This window comes from Galeopterus variegatus, unplaced genomic scaffold, assembly GCF_000696425.1.
Source record: "Galeopterus variegatus unplaced genomic scaffold, G_variegatus-3.0.2 Scaffold8570, whole genome shotgun sequence".
Lineage (NCBI taxonomy): Eukaryota > Metazoa > Chordata > Mammalia > Dermoptera > Cynocephalidae > Galeopterus > Galeopterus variegatus.
The window spans coordinates 39912-46697 of record NW_007734681.1 but is presented as its reverse complement, the minus strand read 5'-3'; the positions used below and the strand labels follow the sequence as shown (position 1 = coordinate 46697).

Below are 6786 nucleotides of genomic sequence, written 5' to 3'. Positions count from 1 at the left end.
AAAATAAAAAAATAAAGTCTTGCCAAAAAAAAAAAAAAAAAAAAAACTTTTAAGCAACTGTAGATTAAAAACTGAAAGCAGGCAAGAACTAAATCAGAAAATGTTGCAGTACCCCATGGTGTTCTCTTCTTTCTACATTCTTTCTTTAGGTGTTCTAATCCTATATTTTATTTTACTTTTTAAAGATGACCGGCAAGGGGATCTTAACCCTTGGCTTGGTGTTGTCAGCACCAAGCTCAGCCAGTGAGAGAACTGGCCATCCCTATATAGGGAACCTGTGGCCTTGGTGTTATCAGCACCGCACTCTCCCGAGTGAGCCATGGGCCGGCCCTATTTCCTAACTTTTAAATACTGTTTAATACTCTAAAAACTACAAGGTGTTGATGCAGTAAAGTATGCCACCATTTTTGCAAAGTGGGGAGAATAATATATACACATTTGCTTATATATAAACAAAATATATCTTTATAAGAATAGATAAGAAACATCTAACATGGCTCCAAGAAAAACTGGATGACAGCAGGACAAGAAGTAGAGGAGATTTTAATTCCATACCCTGATGAACATTTTAAATTTCAAACCATGTGAATAGTTTTTGTTCATACTGTAAGTACAGTATACCAACAGATAAATGCTGATGATTTTCCATCTCCACCTTTCTCTCCCCACTAGAATTTAAACTCCATGAAGGCAGAGATTTTTGTCCATGTTTTCTCTACTACAGTATATCCACACTGCCTGGTCTATAGATGGTGCCTGAAAACCATGTGTTGGACAAATGAGTGACTCCTTAGCCTCTCTGCTAAATTCCAGACTTGGATATCCAATTGCTTATTTCTCACCTCCACTTGAACAACTAGGTCCAACTTAACATATCCAATCCAACCCCCTCCCCACATAACTTCCTGCTTCCCTCACCTTTCCCATTTCAATACATAGCATCATAATCCTCCAGTTGAAGCCAAAAACCCAGGAGTTGCCCCATCCCAACTAACTGCACTCTCATCCAATAAATACCTTTAGCTCCAAAATATATCTCAAAACCTTTTTACTTGCCTCTTAACATTCCACAGCCAACTTCCCTGATTCTCCCTTTCTCCAATCTAGTTAGGCGGTAAATCAGCCTATATCACTCCCAGCTTAAAAAAAAAAAAAAATCCAATAGCTTTTCAATGTACTTTAAGAATAAAAGCCTAACTCTTTTGGACAATAAGACCTCACATAACCTCACCCCAGGCTACGACCAAGCATGATACCACCTCAGGGCTTTTCCATTTGCTCTTTAAGAATAAAAGCCTAACTCTTTTGGACAATAAGACCTCACATAACCTCACCCCAGGCTACAACCAAGCATGATACCACCTCAGGGCTTTTCCATTTGCTCCTCCCTCAGACAGGAACACTCTTCCCTCTGAACAAGTAAAAGGTCACCTCAGAAAAGCCTTTCCTGACCACAGTATCTGAAAGTCTTCTCCCAGTAACTACCACTCCTTATTTTATTTCCTTCATAGCACTTATTGTCTAAAATTATTTGTTTATTTACTGTTTCTCTCCCTCCCCAACCAGAATTAAACCTCCAAAAGAGCAGAATTTCATGTGTCTTGTTTATTGTTATAACCCTAATGCCTGCAATATCGCTTGCCATACAAACCAGGTACTTAATAAATGTTTGTTAATCGACAGAGAAGGCAAAACTGACTTTAAAGAAGGTCCACAATATTTAATTTAGTGAGACTGGTGAGAACAAAAGACATGGATAAACATCTTCACATTTATAAAACATCGAAAATCATCAGAGAGGATGCAAAATGAAGTAAGAGTATTTCAGATACATGAGAATATTCGAATATTCAAAAGATAATGGAAGAGGTATTTTTCACCCACTATGTGCATGCACACTGTAGAAATGGTCCCTAACTCATAAACAGCATCTGAAAAATCAGACAACTCAAAACACTCTGTACATCAGCCATTTCATCTTTGACTCTTGGAAGGGTCTTCTAAATACTGTAGGAAAGGTGAGATGCTAAAGGGTAGAACGTCTTTTGAAGGTCTTTTGATGTCTTTAAACGTTTATTATGTAGTCAATAGTCAATCAGGAGAAAGTGATTCTTTCCCATACTTTACTATGAATGTAGGTATGGGACAGGTCTAGTTCAAAGATTTTTATAAAAAAGTCAAGGAGTCTAAAGTGAATGTTTATATAGTGAATAGTTTATATCTTATTATCTTCAAAATTTCAACTTCCAGACTACTACCCTTCAACTGGTAATAGTAATCCATGGGGGAAAGATGGGGAACTTAACAATAATAACAGTCTGCAATTCACTGTTTTATTTGCATGCACATAATGGTAGGGAGTGGTCCAGACTCCCTAGTGTGTAAGCAAGTGCTGGAAAGAGAGTCTGAGGATCTTATTTCACCAGTCCCTAAGTGTTGAGACAGGAGGTCTAGCATGCACGTTAAGATACTCCTCCCCAAAGCTATCAATCTTCGCTGTCTGCGGAAACAAAAGTGAAAACACTCATGGTAAGGATGTACGAGGTTGATACCCTCCACCAACACAGTTGTGCATCGCGTGAGCACGTAAACAAGCAGTAGAGTACACGCACTCTCACCTTCCCTCCTTTGGAGGAAAATGGGGCCGAGGGAGGGACGGCCAAGACCGGGAAGCGGAGGCCCGGGATCCGAGCCAGGGGGTGGCCGGGCTCATGGGTCAGCGTTCTGGGGAGCCGAGGTCACTTACAGGACACAATCTTCCCTAACTTGCCCCTTTCATCCCTCTCCCCTCCCCCCCTCCTCGCCCCCAACTCCTTTCCTCCGCCCCATCCCCGCCACCCATTAACCGGGAAGGGAAGTTTCCCGGCGCCTGCAGCCCGGCTCCCCGACCCTCAGCGGGGTTACCTTCTGCAGAAGCGGGACAAGGGGCAGGGGACAAGGGGAGGGGGAGGCAGCCCGAAGGAGTGAAGGACGAAGCCCCCGGCGAGGAAGGTGGGCGGCGGCGGCGGCTGTCAGCTCGCGTTCCCCTGCTCACAGCGCTGCCATTACTGTGGGGCGAAGCCGCCTCCCCGGCCGGCCGCCGCCACCGGCGCAGGAGACACGGGGGGGGGGAGCGAAGTCCGGGGAGCACGCGCGCCGACGCTCACCTGCCTCCGCGAGGAAACACAGCAAAGCCCAGGGCAGCTGCCGCCCCCGGGCGGGACAGGGGCGGTGGGGAGGGGGGAAAGGGGAGAAGGACGGGCCGATGACAGGATCCGTGAAACAATCGTCCTCCGAGCGCCGGGCTTTCCCAACCACCACCCTCTAGTCTCCTTCTTCCGCGGCTGCCAAATCCCCCCTCAGAAAGTAAATGGTAGAGTCCGCGTTACGGCAAGCGCAGGGAGCCCAGTTTCCAGCAAATGCTAAAGGCCACGGAAATCAATACTCCAAGTGGTTCTCTGCGGTGCTCCCCTGTCACTGAGACAGTCGCGGTTCGCGGCGCTGAAGAGACGCGGTACCCACCAAGTTTTGGGACAACTACTAATAACAACATGTCAGAATGGTGTGTTCAACAAAAGTATTTTTCGTATATTTGTGTCAGACCTGGGTCAGTATTCTAAGTTAACTACAAACCTCTTGCCATGCACCTCCACGGGCTTTGCAAATGATCAAAAATATATAAGCAAAGCTACCTTCCTCTCTGACAAACTCCCCTTTTAATGGGTTTTTATCTATAGACAAATGCTGGGACATAAATGTATTCTCAATAAAGGAACGCTTTTCACAGCCTTGATCGCTAATTCTCCGCCTTCATCAACCCCCAACCATGTCAGTCTGAAGGGTTTTACTCCCTTAGGATCTGAAACGATGATTTTGGCAAAAATGTAGATTAACCCACTACCTCCTCGTGTATACAGGACCACAAGGAACAAAGGCCCAGCTTTATTCGTTATTTGCCCTTCGTACCGACAAGATCTCAGTGGCCAGGGTCTTGTTCATTTGTATGTTTTGAGCAAGCCTTTCCTTTCCAATCCTTTCTTCCAAACTGTGCCAGTCCTTCCTTCAACCCCCATTTAAAATCCCGTCTCCTGACCTCATAAATCCCACCAATCTTGTCTCCTAACCTGCTTCTCAAGGCACTTAAAGCCTGTACTCTTTATAAAGTGTTTTATAAGTGTTATTATACACTAAATTCAACAGCTTGACTTCCTTATATCATATATTTTCTCTCACGTGTTTTCCCTCTTTTAATCCAGTCATTCCCAAAGTGTGGTGGCCAGACATTTGGAAATCCCCAAGACCTTTTTAGATGTCCCAAGGTTAAAAACTATTCTCATAATAGTTTAACATGTTCTTTGTGGGTATTTTGTTTTTGTTTTTGTTTTTTACTGGATTTACATTTGCACGATGGTACAAAGCAGTAATAACACTGCTGACATGTTAGCAGGAATCAAGACAGTAACACCTAACTGTCCCAGTGATCACTGCATGGATCACTGTATTCTTCACTACCACACACTCCCAGTTTTTAAAAATATTAACTTAGGGTCCGGCCCGTGGCTCACACGGTAGAGTGCGGTGCTAATAACACCAAGGCCGCGGGTTCGGATCCTATATAGGGATGGCCGGTTTGCTCACTGGCTGAGCGTGGTGCTGACAACACCAAGCCAAGGGTTGAGATCCCCTTACCGGTCATCTTTTTAAAAAAAATATATTAACTTAGGAATATCCTTGATGAAGTGGTAAAAAGTATTAAGTTTATTACATTTTGAGCCAAGAATACACATCATTCTTATTCTGAGTGAAGAAATGGGAAGTACACATGCACTTACACTGCCTTCCGATGTAGGATGGATGTCTCAAAGAAAAGCCCCCATGAGTTACAAGCTGAACTAGCCACTTTTTTCATGGAACACCATTGTGTTAGTCAGTGTTCTCTAGAGAGACAGAACCAATAGGACATTTATTAGGGGAATTGACTCCTGCAATTATGGAGGCTAATTCCCACAATAGACTGTCTGCTAACTGGAGATGCTGGGATGCTGGTAGTGTGGCTCAGTTCAAGTCCAAAAGCCTCAGAACCAGGGAGGCTGACCGTGTAATTCTCAGTCCAAGGCCAAAGGCCTGAATGGACAGGGGTGCCAATGGTGTAAATCCTTGCATCCGAAAGCTGGAGAGCCAAGAGTTCTGATGTCCACAGACAGGAGAGGAGAGTGTATCCCAGTTCCAGGAAGTAGAGAGATTCCTTTGCCTTTTTATCCGCTTTTGTTCTCTCTGGCCTCCCAGGTGATCTGATGGGGCCCACCCATATTGAGGGAGGACCTTTCCCACCCAGTCCACTCAGGCTCACATGCTAATCTCTTCTGGAAGCACCCTCACAGACACACCTAAAAATAATGCTTTACCAAGTTTCTAGGTATTCCTTAATCTAGTCAAATTGACACTTAAAATTAGCCATCACAACATTTTTACTTGAAAAAACAATTGACAGACTGTTGTTACTCTAATTTGGGAATTCACAGATATTTTCTCCCAAATAAACAAAGTGAGCCTAACACTTCAAGAAAACAGCTGACAGTATTCATTGCCAATAATAAAATTTAGCTTTCAAGACAAATTGGAAATTTTGGAAAACTTAGGGCTGGCCGGTTAGCTCACTTGGCTAGAGCATGTTTCTGATAACACCAAGGTCAAGGATTCAGTTCCCTGTACCAACCAGCTGCCAAAACTAAAAAAAAAGAAAAGAAAAAAAATTTTTGTAAAACTTGTGTTTACCACCATGACCTTGACAGCTTCCCAATACTTAAAGACTTTTCTGATGAGACAGTAGTGCTAAAAATGAATGTGATGTTTTGATATTGTGTAATACAATATGTCAACATATGGAAGATGTACATGACACAGTGAACCAATATTTTCCAAATGACCAATGCAGAATGTTACAAAATCAGCCCACTAAAAGATCCATTCAAAGTACAAGATAGACCAATGTATGCATGTATACATGCACATATAAAAAACAGAGTATGAAAAGGTCATTAATATAGTTTCAGATTCATCATTGCAACTAACCTTTAAGAAACTATCACTTCGGGGCCAGCCTGTGGTTCACTCGGGAGAGTGCAGAGCTGATAACACTAAGGCCATGGGTTTGGATCCCATATAGAGATGGCTGGTTTGCTCACTGGGTGAGTATGGTGCTGACAATACCAAGTCAAGGGTTAAGATCCCCTTACCGGTCAACTTTTAAGAAGAAGAAGAAAAAAAAAAGAAACTATCACTTGTCGAATTTCACTATAGTATCAGAGAAGAATATCCACAATTATCTGAAAAAGACTATTAAATTCTCTTTCTAAGGCCTGAGTTTCTTCTTATGCTTCAACCAAAGAGAACCTAGCTATCTTCTGTTAAGCTAAATATTTAGAGATTTGCAAAAATGTAAAAGCCATCCCATTCTTCACACTAAAATTTTTTTTATGTTGGAAAATATGGTTTGTTTGTTTTTTAAAGAAAACGTGCAATTTATGTTACAAACTGTTTGGGTTTCTTATTTTTAAACTAATCAATCAATAATTTTTAAAATTTCTCTTTTATATTTCTAACATGGTAATGATTGATAGATATAACCCACATAAACATAAGCTCTTTGCGGTCCTCAATCATTTTTAAGAGTATGAAGTGGTCCAGACACCAAAATTTTCAGATCTGCCTCTCTAACTCATGAAATTCCTCTATTCTTGCCATGCTAATTTTATTTCATTATTTGTTTTATTTATTTATTTATTTATTTATTTATTTATTTATTTA

The 6786-nt window shown here is 42.1% G+C and overlaps 1 protein-coding gene across 1 annotated transcript in view; it reads right to left on the bottom strand.

Moving 5' to 3' along the window:
- The window catches only part of LOC103608564 (cullin-2-like), a gene marked incomplete at its 3' end in the record, with an annotated part of 41487 nt that extends 38494 nt beyond the window's left edge, over positions 1-2993 (bottom strand). The window contains exon 1 of the mRNA XM_008592986.1: positions 2905-2993. The remainder of the gene's footprint in view (positions 1-2904) is intronic.
- Between the last annotated feature and the right edge of the window lie 3793 nt (positions 2994-6786).